This window comes from Schistocerca nitens, chromosome 7 (assembly GCF_023898315.1).
Source record: "Schistocerca nitens isolate TAMUIC-IGC-003100 chromosome 7, iqSchNite1.1, whole genome shotgun sequence".
Taxonomy (NCBI): domain Eukaryota; kingdom Metazoa; phylum Arthropoda; class Insecta; order Orthoptera; family Acrididae; genus Schistocerca; species Schistocerca nitens.
In genome coordinates this window covers 460555736-460571694 of record NC_064620.1, presented here as the reverse complement: position 1 = coordinate 460571694, position 15959 = coordinate 460555736, and the positions used below count along the sequence as shown (strand labels likewise).

At 43.3% G+C, this 15959-nt stretch overlaps 1 protein-coding gene across 1 annotated transcript in view; it reads right to left on the bottom strand.

Moving 5' to 3' along the window:
* LOC126195692 (uncharacterized) overlaps positions 1-15959 on the bottom strand; it is a 432385-nt gene that overhangs the window by 276015 nt on the left and 140411 nt on the right. The gene's annotated exons all lie outside the window — the stretch shown is intronic.

Sequence of the window (15959 nt, the reverse complement as noted above, 5' to 3'; positions counted from 1 at the left end):
GAGTCTCGCGGGAATCGTGCAAGGGATAAGTCCCTGCAGTCGCGCTATTCGTCTGTGTCCTCGGTGGCTCAGATGGATAGAGCGTCTGCCATGTAAGCAGGAGACCCCGGGTTCGAGTCCCGGTCGGGTCACACATTTTTAGCTGTCCACATCGAGGTATATCAACAGCACCAGGCGGCAGCTGAGGGTTTCAGTTAGTCATCATTTATTCCAGGGAAAAGCTGCACAGTCATCAACAGCATCTGTTCTTTCGAGAACAGTTGCTGTCTTCATATATATACTTATCTCTAAGTTTTTACATTTGAGGGTTAACCCGTTTTTCCGTGCATGTCTTCATTTACACATTTATTCAGCCGTCTTTTCCCTAAGATGTCGGATAGAAGAACGCCGAACTCTGAATGGACACCATACTGAGCACCTACTCTAGCGATGGCTTACAAGTGCAGGTCGTATCTAATACAGCATTAGAAGCTCTGCTTTTTCACAATAACGGAATAATCTCATTGGCTCTTTAGGTATGCATTTCAGAGTCCGTGTCAACTGCAGTTTTTTTTTTTTTTTCCGCACACATCACGCTAGCTGGGTGAACGACTTAACGCGAAGAACGTATTTGTGATTTTGTGTAAGGTGAATGAAACTGTGTTACACAAATATCAAAACTCCTAGGGGGCAATTGAGAATATATAAATGTAAGTTCTTCTACGGGAAATTGTTCTTCTTTAAAATTTGTATCTGTATAATTTGATAGCCTGAAAGTTACTGCTGTAGTTTAGAAACTAATTGAAACGTGGTAATGGGGTATGTTGATGCAGGTCTGTTGGGTCACATTTACCCACTATTTTACATTGCCATCATAATTAATGCACAAGTGAAGGAAACTTTAAGAAACAGCAGCTGGAAATGACAACCTAAAAAATTAAAATAACAGGAGGATAAAAGGTAAAATTGCTATAAACTCTATTTGAGGCTAATTAATCGCAAGCGGAAAGAATTAATTATGTGAGAGCAAGGACTGATAAAGGCAAGAAATTGCTGAAAGCAAGAAAAAGGAAAATTGTGGATGGGCGTACCTCTTTCCAATTAGTGTTCTACCCAAAATCAGGTTTTCACATAGTAGCCCTCCACGCTTTCCTGCCTTCTGTCATCCTCTTCAGGTCCGCGTAATTTCCGCTTCCCTTTACGTCGTTTATCATCTTGTATCTCCTCTTTGCTCTAAATCTCTCTCACAAACTAGTCCTTGCATAGCGTCTGTTACCAACGCAGTGAATGTCCCATCCAGCTCTTCTTCGTTTCTTTTGTAACTTGCATCAGTCTGATGATGAAGAAAAATGGTTGAAATGTCTCTGAGCACTATGGGACTTAACATCTGAGGTCATCAGTCCCCTATAACTTAGAACTACTTAGACCTAACTAACCTAAGGACATCGCACACATCCGTGCCCAAGGCAGGAGGAAGATGAAAATTGCGTTAGTATTTACTGCTTGAAACGATACACCCAGTCGAAATGAAATCAATGTTGGGTAAAGTGCCTTAGAAATGAAAGGCGGGCTCACGACTTCTATGTAGGTCATATTATCCTACCAAGTGGAAACTCGCATAAAAATTTGTTTACTGCCAGTAAAACAGCAATATTTCACCGCCTGTAACTTGTTTACTGACAACAGAACACATTTTTTAAAATTTTATTAACGCGTTTTGTTTACGCATTATTATGTTCTATGATATGCGTAAACATGCCTCCTTAGTTGCGCAAAACCTATCCCATACCCGGGGCAAATTTACGAACTCGGCTTATATAAAATAATTTTGCACTCTTAAATGTAACGTGAGAGATAGAAACATACCTACCAAGCTATATTTCAGTAACCATGTTATAAGGCTAAACTAAAAATTATTTAAGAAATCCGGAAATAAATCCGCGTAAATATGCCCTGGTCTGCCCTAATATTACCTCTCAAAATATGGAACTGCCTGTATAAATTCCAGTCATTGCCTCGTTAACACACGCCTAGTTCTCTGGTGATGAATCACAATATTCGTATCACTACGGAGACATTTACTCATTGCAGCTTCATTCACAACGTTCAGTAAAGACAATTGTTGAAAGTCAAATTTGAAGACTACTATTACGCCCTCATGGTAATTTGGTCCCAGCCGCAAGACCCGTCGTCTACCCACTTTCTGGAGTACGGAGAACACTGTAGAGGAATATGAGCATTACTGGAGGCGCAATTACTGCGAGCAGAGGGCCGTGTTACTTGCTACTGGGAAGCGGCTGCCGAGGAGGAAGTAACCCTCAGCAGTGAGCGCGTCATTAAAAGTCCGACCCATTCTGCTGACGGCCGAGGATGGGAAAATTGCTGCATTGTGTCTGCATAACAACGAAGGAAGGCTGTAAGGCCAGAGTTAAACGACACGTCGACACAAAGGTCATTAGAGACGGAGCACAGCTGATCAAAATGGGAAGTTCTGAACGAATATAAATCTTCCATTCAATCTCTCGTGGATCCGTCAGATTTCGAAACTGAAGACAGTGAACCGCAAGCTGAACTTTTATATACCGAATTTAAAAAATTGTTCAAGCAAGGTAATACTATCGTAACAACGCTTAACCACCGAAAATACTCACAAAGGAGCGGTATCGATATTAACAAGGGAACCGCACATAATCGGTGATGGGATACCCAGTACCGCGGCTGGGTCAGATATGACCCACGTGTCTTTACGTTTTATTATCCTGTCTCAGTGGGGTGTTGTGGCTAGTAATGAATCTATTATCTGAAATGCTGGATATTTTATTATAAAATCTTTTATCAAAGATTTATCCAAGATCCGTCCGAACAAGCGTCGGATGGCCTAATGGTACCGACGGATCGCCTTGTCATTCTAAGCAGATAGGTGTCACTGGATGCAAATACGTTGGGGGGGGGGGGGGGGGCATGTGATAGCCGGCCACTGTGACCGAGCGGTTCTAGGTGCTACAGTCTGGGGCCGCGAGACCGCTGCGGCCGCAGGTTCGAATCCTGCCTCGGGCATGGATGTGTGTGATGTCCTTAGGTTAGTTAGGTTTAAGTAGTTCTAAGTCTAGGAGACTGATGATCTCAGATGTTAAGTCCCATAGTGCTTAGAGCCATTTGAGCCATTTTTTGGGCATGTGGTCAGCACACGGCTCTCCCGGTCGTTGTCAGTTTTCGTGACCAGACCCGCTACTTCTCAGTCAAGTAGCTTCTCAACTGCCCTCACAAGGGGTGAGTGTAGCCTGCTTGCCGACAGCGTTCGGCAGACCCAGACGGATACCCATGCAAGTGCTAGCCAATCCCAATAGCACTTAAGCGAAGTGTGAAGCAGTTCTTTTCACACGCAGACCGAAGCTACTACGCAAACATCAACACTATCGACATCTAATACTATACGCACGCACAATACGTTTCCGAGAGAAAGTCAGATATCTCGGTGTCTGGCTGGACCGGTAACTTACATGGGAGACCACGTCGAATACCTTGGCAACAGAGCGCACGCGAGGCTCAAACAACTCTACCCAATACTCTACAGGGAAAGTACACTGAATAGAAGGGTGCCTAGGTCCATTTACATGACACTGATTAGACCACTGATGACGTACGCAGCTCCCGTCTGGGGATATGCAGCTCCTAGACGCCTGCGCCGCCTGCAGATCATACAGAACAAAGTTCTACGCATCATTAGCAACGCTCCACGCTACGCATGCACCGTCGATCTTCACAGTTAATACCGCCTTGAAACCCTGAAGAAAGAATTAAAGAAAACACGCCACATGACTACACAGGAACTCTAGACACTCGAACAATCCTTCCGTGCGGTTAAAGGCGCTGCAGTCTGGATCCGCAGGACCGCTACGGTCGCAGGTTCGAATCCTGCCTCGGGCATGGATGTTTGTGATGTCCTTAGGTTAGTTAGGTTTAACTAGTTCTAAGTTCTAGGGGACTAATGACCTCAGCAGTTGAGTCCCATAGTGCTCAGAGCCATGTGCACCGTCTGAACAATCCTTTCATCTTTACTCTGGGAAACTATGATCACAACCATAGGTGGAAGCATAAGCGGCCAAAGACCTGCTGGTTAGAGCGTAACCATCTGTGGCAAGCTAACATACATCCACAAGAGACAACATCGGGAAGCCCCTGCATAACAGCAACGTTGATTGCATATGACAGCTGCTGTTAAAGCCGACCAACAGGCTACAGCAGGGAAACCAAAAAGATCGCACTCTGACGCACAAACAAACCGCGTACATTACCCTACACTGTGAATCTGATATATGACCTGTCGGAGCGAGCGAAGTGGCACAGTGGTTAGCACACTGGACTCGCATTCTGGAGGACGACGGTTTTTCATGACTTCCCTAAATGGCTCCAGGCAAATGCCGGGACGATTCCTTTGAAAGGGCATGGCCGACTTCCTTCCCTAATCGGGATGAGACCGATGACCTCGCTGTCTGGACTCTTCCCCCAAACAACCCATGACCTTTCGGACACCAAACGATGATGAACGTAACTGTTACAGGTATACTGACGCTGACATAGAAATCAGCACCGACACCCAGCTGCAGCCGTCGAGTAACACCATCGCACAACGGCAAAGGAATCGACCTTTATGATACCCACTATTAACAAAGCCTAACCTTGCATGACCTGTCGCAAGCAGCAAGAAAACCGCTACTGCTCGTACAACCCGACCCAAATATCGCAGAGGCATTTATCCCTTGGCACTTGCCTTGGCACTTTTTTGTAACATTGCTGCACTATGACACTTTACGCTGACGATGTATCTCTCTAAAGGAAAGTATCGTTGTTGGACAATCGTAATGAACAGCCGGAAGGTCCCACAAATTCCAGTTGGTGCAACGAATGGCAGCTCTCTCCGAATTTGGATAAATATAGTGGATTACATATAACAAACAGAAAAAATCTGATAGTATCTGGCAGAACATCTTGAGCACGTCACATCGTATAAGCATTTTAGGAAAATGCTTTGAAGCGATATTTGACTATCATACGTCATAAAATTAGAGGAGGCTTGTGGAAGACTTAAATTCTTCAAAGGATTCTGGGAAAGAGCTGCGCATGTGTAAAGGAGATGGCATACAAATTTGCGCTACCGATTCTAGAATATTGCTCCATTGTTTGGAGTCCTCAGCAAGTAGGCACGACATGACACATCGAATGAATACAGTGACAGTCTGTAAGCATCGTAACAGGCAGGTATAGTCCACACAAAAATGTAACAGAAATTCTTGGAGAACTTAAATGGAAATTCTTGGAAGAAAGTGGGTGTAGTTTCACTGATATCCTATTGGGAAAATTTAGAGAACCGAAGAAGACCGTGCGATGGTTAAACTGCCATCAACGTACACCGTCAATCAAAAACGTTCCGAGACTGACTTTGTTCCTGGCGTGTAAGCGACGTGACCACTATTACCGCGATGGCAAGCTGAAGTAACAGCGGGTGCGCAGTCGACCAGTAACCTGTGAGCAGGCAGTGTTAAGCAATGGCGGTGCGGCCGCAATGTGTTATCGTTGTGGTGTCACAAATCGCATTGGAGAAACGTCTATAAACCAAGTGTTCAAGACATTCTCCAGAATGTTTTGAAGAAGAGAAAAGCGCGCGCAAAGATTGCCCCACACATCTTGATTTCCGAGCAAACAACAACTCGAGGACGCTTGCAGCGACTTAATTGAAATGAAAAACGCTGATAGTTCTTTTCTGGAAAAAAATTTCTCTGGTGACGAAACTTGGTGTTATGAGTACGAACCTACCATAATATGAATAAGTGCAGAATGGGTTTCTGATGGTTCGCCAAGACCGAAGAAGGTGTGACTTTGATACTTGAGTTGAACAACATCGCAAAGAAGGGCTTTACTGACAGCTTCGCTCAATTGTATTGACATTCTGCTCGTTGTACTCAAGTAGGTGGAGGCTATGCAGAGCACCTGAAGCATGAAACCTAACATCGTAAGGTTCTGCATTTTTTGTTAATCCAATCTCAAAACTTTTTGGGCTGACGGGGTATACATCGCGTAGGGATAGCATACCAGTTAGATACATTTCAGAGTATGCTGATACAATATCACTTGCAATATCTCGTTCGACGAAAGATCTGTAGCAAAAGACTGGAACGTCGTACAGGTCACACCAACATTCAAGAAAGGAAGTAGGAATAATCCAGTGAATTACAGACCATATCGCCGGCCGCTGTGCCCGAGCGGTTCTAAGGATTTCGGTCCGGAACCGCGCTGCTGCTGCCTCTGGCATGGATTTGTGTGCTGTTCTTAGGTTAGTTAGCTTTAAGTAGTTCTATGTCTAGGGGACTGATGACCTCAGATGTTAAGTCCCATAATGGTTAGAGCCATTTGAACAGATCATATCACTGAGGTCGATTTGCGTAGAATTTTGCAACATATACTATTTTCGAACAATATGAATCACCTCGAAGGCAACGATCTATCGACACATAATCAGCACTGGTTCAGAAAATATAGTTCGCCGTGAAACACAACTATCTCTTTATTCACATGAAGTAATGAGTGCTATCGACACAGAATCTCAAATTAATTGAAGATTTGTAGATTTCCAAGAGGCTTTTGACGCTGTTCCTCACAAGAGAGTTTTAATCAAATTGCATACCGATGGACTAGCGCTCCAGTTGTACGCCTAGATTAGTGACAATACGTAGAATTGGAACGATCACATAGGTAATGTTGTAGGGAAGGCAAATCAAAGACTGTGATTTATTGGTAGAACACTTGTCACCAACACACATAGGGCGAAATTATCATGGTATTAAGAAAAACTCATACAGAAACATTTATTTTATTGGCAGAAGACTTTTCGTCAACACACACACACACACACACACACACACACACACACACACGAGAGAGAAATCATCACCATCGTAACAAAAAAAGTTGTACAGAAAGATTTCATTATTCATTCCCCCTCACGCTATTGGTGTGTGAAATAGTAGAGAAATAGTCTGAAGGTTATTCGAAGAACCTTCTGCGAGGCACTTTATAGATGTAGGGATCATTAGACCAAAGATAGGAGGGATTAGGGCGGGTACAGATACTGTAGACTATAGAGGATCGTATTCCTCTCGTTCAATATGCGGATGGAATAGGAAGGAAAACATAATATTGGTACGATTTATCTTCCGCTGTTCACTTAACAGTAACCCGCGGAGTATTTAAGTACCTGTAGGTGTAGAGAAAGGTTTGTCGAAGGACCATTCTGGCTTCTAATTGATTCACGGAAAGTACAGGAAACAGTACAGAAAACGCGTAACTGAGCCCAGATGCTCGCGAAAACGAGTCCAGCGTCTTAACGGCTCACCGTTCGTCTGTGGCTGCACCTGTGGTACTTTTACGGTTTCCGGCACGACTCGCTGTTCGCACAATGCCGCAGAAGTGGCACGCTTACGGTTTCAGCGGCGCCAAGCCGTAATGAGATTTGCCTTGATTTGTGCTAAAGCCATGCACTAAAAACAAGGAACAAACGGTGTCTTCTTGAAGGAAGAAAAAGAAGTGACCTAGCGCAACACGTGGCGAAGCTGAGGGCTCACAACGGAAATGTTCGTGTTCCATTTTCTGCAGTCTTGATGTTGTCCTTCACGCCTTATTACGTGAGCTGACAACTCTACCACATATCCACAAATCCAATGTAATGGATTATCTATTTCCGTTGTTAATTCATTTGGTTGTACACTGTTACTGGGATAGAACCTTCTCGCCGTCCCTTAGATTTATAGAGTTCAGACGAGCATAAATCGACGAAACATTTAACGGCAATACGTGTAAGTATATAGCCTGCTAGCCGTTAAAACTCCAACTTCGTAAAGGCAGCTCGAAACAGATATCAAATTTGCATGAATATTGCTTGAATAACCAAATGATTAGTGCGTTATGTTCTTGTTACAGTCGATTTCTGCCGCTCATGAAAGTTCTTTGCTCTAAGGAAGGAACGTGGAGTCGCTTGCCAAGCTCACTTAACATCGGCACTCCTTCCTGGTCTGGGTCAACTGAAGAATGGAATACAGCCCGTCAGCTTTGACAAATGTCGTAGTTTAATCATAGATATAACGTCTTTATTTTCGAGTCGTAGATAATAAATCGGTTATCTTCTGTGGCGAGGCGTCATCATTGTAGATTGAAATAAGTGAATAAGTTTTTAAAAGACAGGACTAGAGATTGTGTACGATTTTTGTTTCTTGTGTTAATTTAAATCATTTGTTCGTTCCAATCCATTCGGTAGTTATTTTATTCTTAGTGATTTTGAGATTTTTTAGAATAATTATTTTTCATTCTGGATAATTTTTACTTTTTGATTTTCTTACTTTTGATTTCCGTTTGTATTTGATTTTATCTATCTTTTATCTATCTTAACTGCAGTAAGGTATACACCCGCCAGGTTAGCCGAGGGTGCTAATGCATTCCTTCCTGGGCTCGGGTAGGCGCGCCGGCCCCCGATCGAATCCGCCCAGCGGATTAACGACGAGGGCCAGTGTGCTGGCCAGCCTGGATGTGGTCTATAGGCGGTTTTCCACATCCTCCTACGTGAATACCGGATTGGTTCCCACATTACGCCTCAGTTACACGCCTCACAGACATTTGCAAAACGTTCACACTATTTCATGGCTTACTCTAGATGCAGACAGCTGGGGTACACTGCTTCCATCCCAGGGGGTACGTGGTGGCGTCAGGAACGGCGTCCAGCTACCCTCTGACACTACCTCGTCAGATACATAGTACCAAGGCCGACCGCGCGTTTCAGTGGGACAAAGACTCAAAGCAAATGATGAACAGCAGTAAGGGATACAAATTTTACAGTTGTCGCTTTTTTTTCCTTCGCCAGAACTAGTATTATTACGATGTTTTTCAGTCGATACTATTACTATCGAAGGCGAAAAGACCGATATGCGAAATACTTATATCCCGTACTTCAGTAGACCTATACAGGGCAATAAGTTACTAGTGTTAGCAGAGACCGAAAAAGCAACATACGTAACACTGGCGTCCTATGCCTCAGCTGAACTACGAAGGTAGCACCCCATTCTTCAGTAGGCTTATATAGGTCAACTGAAGTAAGGGATACAAAATTTGCGTATGTCGAGTTTTTTGCCTTCTCTAGCAAAGGTATTCTGTGGAGGTCAACTGAAGTATGGGATAGAAATTACACTGTTATCGTTTTTTTCGCCGTTGCTAGTACTACTATGACACTTTTCGATCGATACTGTTACTAATGAAGACGAAAAAAATTGTATCCCATACTTCAGTTGACCTATATAGGTCAGTAGGTACTAGTGATGCCATCTGCATCATGTACATAATAAAAGATTATACAATGGGTTTGCCATTCATAAATCACAAACTGTTTGTTGCTCATGAGAAATTCATGTTATGCCCCGTGTAAGCAGCAGGATGGTGGCCTATCGAGACTGCTGTTTATCTTTCAGTGATATTGGTCCGAATACCTTGACCTTCACGCGAATAACGACTGGATAGGCTGTTATGTGACAGATGTTTCCAGAACTGTCCCATAACTAATATATCAGAACGTAGAGACGAACCAGATCAGCATAATTAATTAACAATGATAATTGAAATGGGTATCAGTGCCAGTGATTGTAGTTAATTAACATTTGGAATGAGATAGTTTATATAAACACAAGACACTTAGCCACAGGCACTGGTCTTTGGTGCAACACAGATGACTGGTTCAGCATCCACATAAAGTTTGATAAGGCGAGATCAAACAGCGACAACGAGACCATCCATAGGGCCATCAAGCCACTTTTATGGAATTTCATTAACTTCATGATTCACTCTGAGGACTTGCTTTCAGATTTGTGTGACCAACATGCTTTCAACTCTAGCCACGGATGGAACACATTCCCTTTTCTAGCTCTGTATTTTATGTTAATGTCACGACAATCACAGTACAGCTTTTCAAATCTAATTATTTCAATTTTGATATATGATTATTAGATTAGGACGGTGTCTAATTAATTTATGGGAGATAACTGGATCAATTACTATACATTTAGACTACCCATCTCACGTCGACTTAACAGGGTGCAGGAGGGTCATACTCAATGGCACCCAGGGCCTTAATGGCCACACATTACAAGCGCCCAAGGGGAAAGATATTCCACTCAGCTTTTCAGGCGCGTCACTTGAGCCGGAAATGGCCTTTTTGCAGCAAAGACATGTATCCAAACAGACAAAGCGACATTATCTGGAACACTGCGGACTGTCAGTACAGCAACCTATGTTGCAGCTTCATTTGATACAGTACTAGGGAGGGTCCCATGGTAGTGGTGTGCCAAACGTCAACAGTGGACACAGTTGTGGCATATACAGAACAATAAAAAACATGCATAAAACGATAACCTCTGATTCGCATATCTGGTAATGTGGCAGCAGATTACACTTTTGACATATTAAAACAGATTCTTACGACCTATCATTGAGGTGTATGTTACATTATCTTTCAACAAGATATTAAAAAAGTGAAAGTTACCTTTGTTGCTCTTAACTGCTGCGATAGAGAGAGTGTTCAACTGTTGCTCTGATCAACACAACACGTTCTCCAGGTCTACCACCAAATGAAAACATTCGGGCTGCCAGGAGAAGGTTCACCACCGCTCTGCAGCCACTACAGTTGATGAAGTCTGGCATAGATTTGAAGCAGCATGGAATTTTGTACCACTGTCTACTGTGACCTATCGCTATGAAGTATTGTTTCATTTTTCTACCACTATTTCGTTACTATTTTATTGAAAGTATTGCGCGATTTTGCTCGGGAGGAAAGTTTTCTTTTTTTCTCACTGGGAAGGTGCGGTCCCTGCGTGGTCTCCAGGCCCCGTTTGTCCACAGAAGGGGGTCAGTGAGACCATTACGGTGGCCGAGCATCCCCGAGCAGCTTCACGGAAATGGACCACTGCTCACTCCTCGCTTTTGTTGGCTAGAGCCGCTGCCTGTTCTCGCTGAGTGCAGAGACCGCCATCCTGCCACTGCCATCTTCAAGGAATAACTAAGCGTGACATTTATGGTATCGTCCACAGATCTTGGTGCCACGCCACAGTCTTCAACGCACATCGATGGTACAGACATGAGCTATTCCTCACTGCACTTAACATTGACGAATGGGTGAGGCTGGAGAAGACACGCCCACTCTCTCAGCACAGCAGCGCCCTCGTACAGAGGTCAAAATGCAGCCGAGCTCAACCCAGTTCGTGATCCCAGCTGAAGCAGTCAGCATCATTGATTAGTATTAACGAATTATTCAAGTGTACTTTTGTAAATCTTGAACATTGTACTTCATGAGAGCAGCTTGATAATTAGCACACAAGTGATTATTTAATAGTCAGTGACACATGTAAATTATCAGTCGCTCATGTGCAAAGGAATGTATCAAGGTTACTAAAACTTTTTATTCATTAGTGTGATAGAGTGCACTATGTTGTAGATCCAATGAGCCATCTGCCGAAGCAATCAAGAATGGACAGTTACGGCCGGACGACGTTAGTTTCGTCTGGCCATGACAATATTAGTTTTTTTCCTTTTCTGTATGGAGAGCAAAGAATGGAACGTCATGTCGCTGTCATAGCAGTATGAGACAGTAGGTTGGTGTATCCAATCGAATGAGTCGCCCCCGCCACACTGGCTGTCACGAAGAGCTCGACAGATCGGTGGGACACTCCTCGAGGCAGTACCAATCTCTTGTTTGTTAATGTACAGAGAAGGATGTTTCTGGGCTATTCCTCTCCCAGTTGCCGTCTGGCACACCCTAGCTGATTTTCGGGGAAATGAAGGTTTGCAAGTTGCAGTAGTGTGATCCATATTCTCAACTTAGTTGTTCTGCTACGTGACTTTTGTTGTCTATTTGATTACGGTTCTGGTCTCTTTTGTCTCGCTAATTTTGAATTCGCGGTGTGCCCAGACGAGAAAAACTGCTGCATTTGCTACACACCACCTTCGATATAATCCTCTCCCCCCCCCCCCCCTCCCACACACAACATTGTCGAGTCATTTTGTGCAATTTCTTTTGAAATTTTAGACTACTTTGCTCTGTAAATTTTACGTGAACTGTGTGAATTATAAAGGGCAAAAAAACTGTTATACTGAGACATGAGTTACATTTCAAGATCCCTTAACCTACAGCTTTTCCATGCTTACGCTACCCAGAAATAACAAATATAAACTGTTGCATACCAAAGTTGTTGTTCTCACTGTATTTGTATTTTCGTTGTTTACAGTGGTCAAACACAACCAGCTGCTGTTACGAGGGTCACTCCAAAAGAAATGCACATTATTTTTGTAAAAATACAGTTTTCATTCTGCATGTGTGAAAGTCTTACAGTGTGTAGATACATCCTTCCCACTTGTTTTCAAACTTAGTTCAACCTGTTGCCGTGAGTGGCGCTGTCACAGCATGTCTTCAAGATGGCTGCTGCACTTGACGTTCGTCAGAAGCAACGTGCTGTCATATAATTCCTGTGCTGTGAAAACGAGACAGCGGGAAACATCCACAAGAGGATGAAAAAGGTGTTTGGAGATGTTGCTGTCGATCTCAGTACAGATAGTCGGTGGGCAAGCAGCTTACGTGATGAAAGCGGGCACGGCAATATTGAGGATTGTCCTCTCAGCGGCAGGCCTCGTACTGCACACACTCCAGACAATGTGCAGAGAGTTAACGAATTGGTGACTGCTGACAGACGCATCACAGTGAACTAATTGTCACGCTACGTTGGGATAGGGGAAGGAAGTGTTTGCAGAATACTGAAAGTGTTGGCGTTAAAAAAGGTTTGTGCCAAGTGGGTTCCCAGGATGTTGACAGTGGCTCACAAAGAAACAAGAAAAACGGTATGCAACGAACTTTTGGAATAGTCTGAGAATGGTGGAGATGAATTTCTAGGAAGAATTGTGATAGGTGATGAAACATGGCTCCATCATTTTTCACCAGAGACAAAGAGGCAATCAATGGAGTAGCATCATGCAAATTCAACCAAGGAAAAAAAATTCAAAACCACACCTTCTGCTGGAAAAGTTATGGATGGCTACGGTGTTTTTCGATTCCGAAGGACTCTTGCTTGTGGACATCATGCCAAGTGGAACCACCATAAATTCTGATGCATATGTGACGATACTGAAGAAACTTCAAGCTCGACTGAGTCATGTTCGACCACATCGGCAAAAGCAGGATGTATTGCTTTTGCACGACAATGCACGGCCACATGTCAGCCAAAAAACCATGGAAGCGATCACAAAACTCGGATGGACAACACTGAAACACCAGCCTTACAGACCTGACCTGGCTCCATGTGACTATCATCTCTTTGGGAAACTGAAAGACTCTCTTCGTGGAACAAGGTTTGAAGATGATGACTCCCTTGTGCATGCTGCCAAACAGTGGCTCCAACAGGTTGGTCCAGAATTTAACCGTGCGGGTATACAGGCGCTGGTTGCAAGACGGCGTAAGGCAGTTGAGAGGGATGGAAATTATGTGGAGAAATGAAAATATTGGTCCTAAAGGATCTATCTACACACTGTAAAACATTCAAAGACGAGGAATAAAAGATGGATTAAAAAAAATAGTGTGCACTTTTTGGAGTGACCCTCGCAGATGCGAAAGACAGAGAACACAATGGAGTTTCTATGTTATATAAGCTCAGTTCGGCTCGATGTCAGCCAGCTTCTGCCATTGTTGCTGTCAGAGATGTCTGCTCTGTATGCAGTAGTTCGCACCTCGTACACCCGCAAATTGCCTACACATTTACTCATGCATAAGCAAAAGAAGTCAATTTCGTTATTTGCTCTCCTTTTGGTACGGCAGTTTTAATGGCCTCCTAGTGTATCATAATGACTTTAACTATAATGACACAATATTAAAATCAACGCAAGATAGCGGGAAGAAAGAGGCAAAACAGTGTCAGGTGGTTACAACGTGTTTTAGACCTTTGGTAGAAAGATTGAGACTGCATATTGCGGTGTACAGGGACTCAGTGCAAATTAAACACCGAGATGTCAGTATTTCAAGAAAGTTTTTTTTATTTTTTCAATAGAGAGACATCTACCTCCCGTTTCCTAAATTGTCAAAGCTTAAATTTTGGAAAAAATCATCAGCAATGGCAGCTGAAGACTTCCGGTATAAAAGTAATCTTCGTTGTGCCCGCGGTCTTGCAAAAGATGTCCGAACAGTAGGCAGTGTTTCAGGGCAACTTCTTGCCCTTGAGATGACAAACTGCCCTTAAAGGCGGGAGAATCAGCAATGATAAGCAGCATGGGGATGCAGAAGGCAATGCGAACCACTACTTTCAAGACACATAACGTGTATCTGCAGGACATGTGACTTGTAAGTTAAAAAAACTGTCATGATGATTCCTCCACTGGCAGAAGAATCTGGATTAGTCACCCGTTCGGATCTCCGGGAGAGGGCTGCAAAGGGTGAGGTACCCATGAGAAAAAGATCGAGGAACCAACGAAAAGGTAATTTTCTATTACTCAAAGCGCAGGATGCCAGTAGGTAGATATTGGTAGGGAAGGTAGAAAATTTGAAAAGGTCAATAGAAGGGCTCTGTCTATATACTCGTACAATGGAGGTCTGTGAAGTGAAATGAAAACAAGATAAAGTTTCTTGGTCTGTAGAATATAAGCTAATATCAACAGCAGCAGAAAATTTTTTACGTGAGTAGGGTTCGTGACGTATAAGAAGATGGGGCAGAGAGTAAGTTCCGCGAACAGTTCGATGATACGGTTTTAACTCACAAAATCGATAGAAAAACGACGGGAACGACAACAGTACAAATATATAAGATCAGAAGAGAAAGAAAGTATATCAGGATACTGAATGGGTAATTCAGTGTGCAAAGGCACATGAAAATCTTATAGTCACGAGTGATTGGAACGCTGTAGTAAGGGAAGTAATTGAAAATTGGATTACGGAAGAGAATGGACATGATAGAAGGAATGACAGAGGAGAAGGGCTAATGGAGCTCTGCAATAAATTTCAGTTACTACTAACGAATACGCAGTTCAAAATTCGGAAGTGGATGAGGTGTAATTGGAAAAAGCTCACAAACGGGGAACGGTTCCACCTGTATTACATCATGGAATTCCGGAATCATATATAGTGGTGTAAGGCGCAATCAGGAGCACATCATACCTGCTCCTGAGTACGGCTTATAATCCCATATCTCATTTTGGACCACTATTAAGTAATAATGAGGAGTCGACTGAAGTTTAAACCAATCGTGCGGAAGATTTAGTGTGGACAAATGTGGTATACAAAAGTGCTAAGGAGTGATGAGACATGTTTGACGTTCTCTAAGGCTGTAGATATTGCAATTTTAAATACCACTGCACGCAGTTCAGTTGCCCTAAAATGGGCACTCACAGAAGTTGCACAGACAATTGCAGTTACGAGGAAGGTCATTGCGAAGAAACTTTGGGAGTACAAAAATACTCGAGAAAGGACAAGATACAGCAATATAATTGATCACTTAGGAACGAAATAAATAGGAAATGCGGGAGAGCCGAAGCGAAATGACTGCGGGAAAAATATGAAGAAATCGAAACAGAAACGTTTGTCCCGAGCATTGATTCAGCGTGTAGAAAAGCCAAAATAACCTTCAGTGAAATTAAAAGCAAGGGCGTCGTTAAGAGTGCAGTAGGAGTTATACTGTTAAAAGCAGAGAGATAGCGGATAGATGGAAAGATTACACTGAAGACGTTGACGAAAGAAAACATCGATGTCACTGGAGTCGAAGCAGAGGCTCTGTGTGGCGACGGTACTCACGACTCCAGCGAGTACCGCACCATAATCGATAAGGTGCACTCGAAACAAGACCATCAAGCGTCGCAGCTGCTAACCCATAGGAATGGCGTGTGTGGGTAGCGATTGCTCGACGCCCCTGTAAACACCG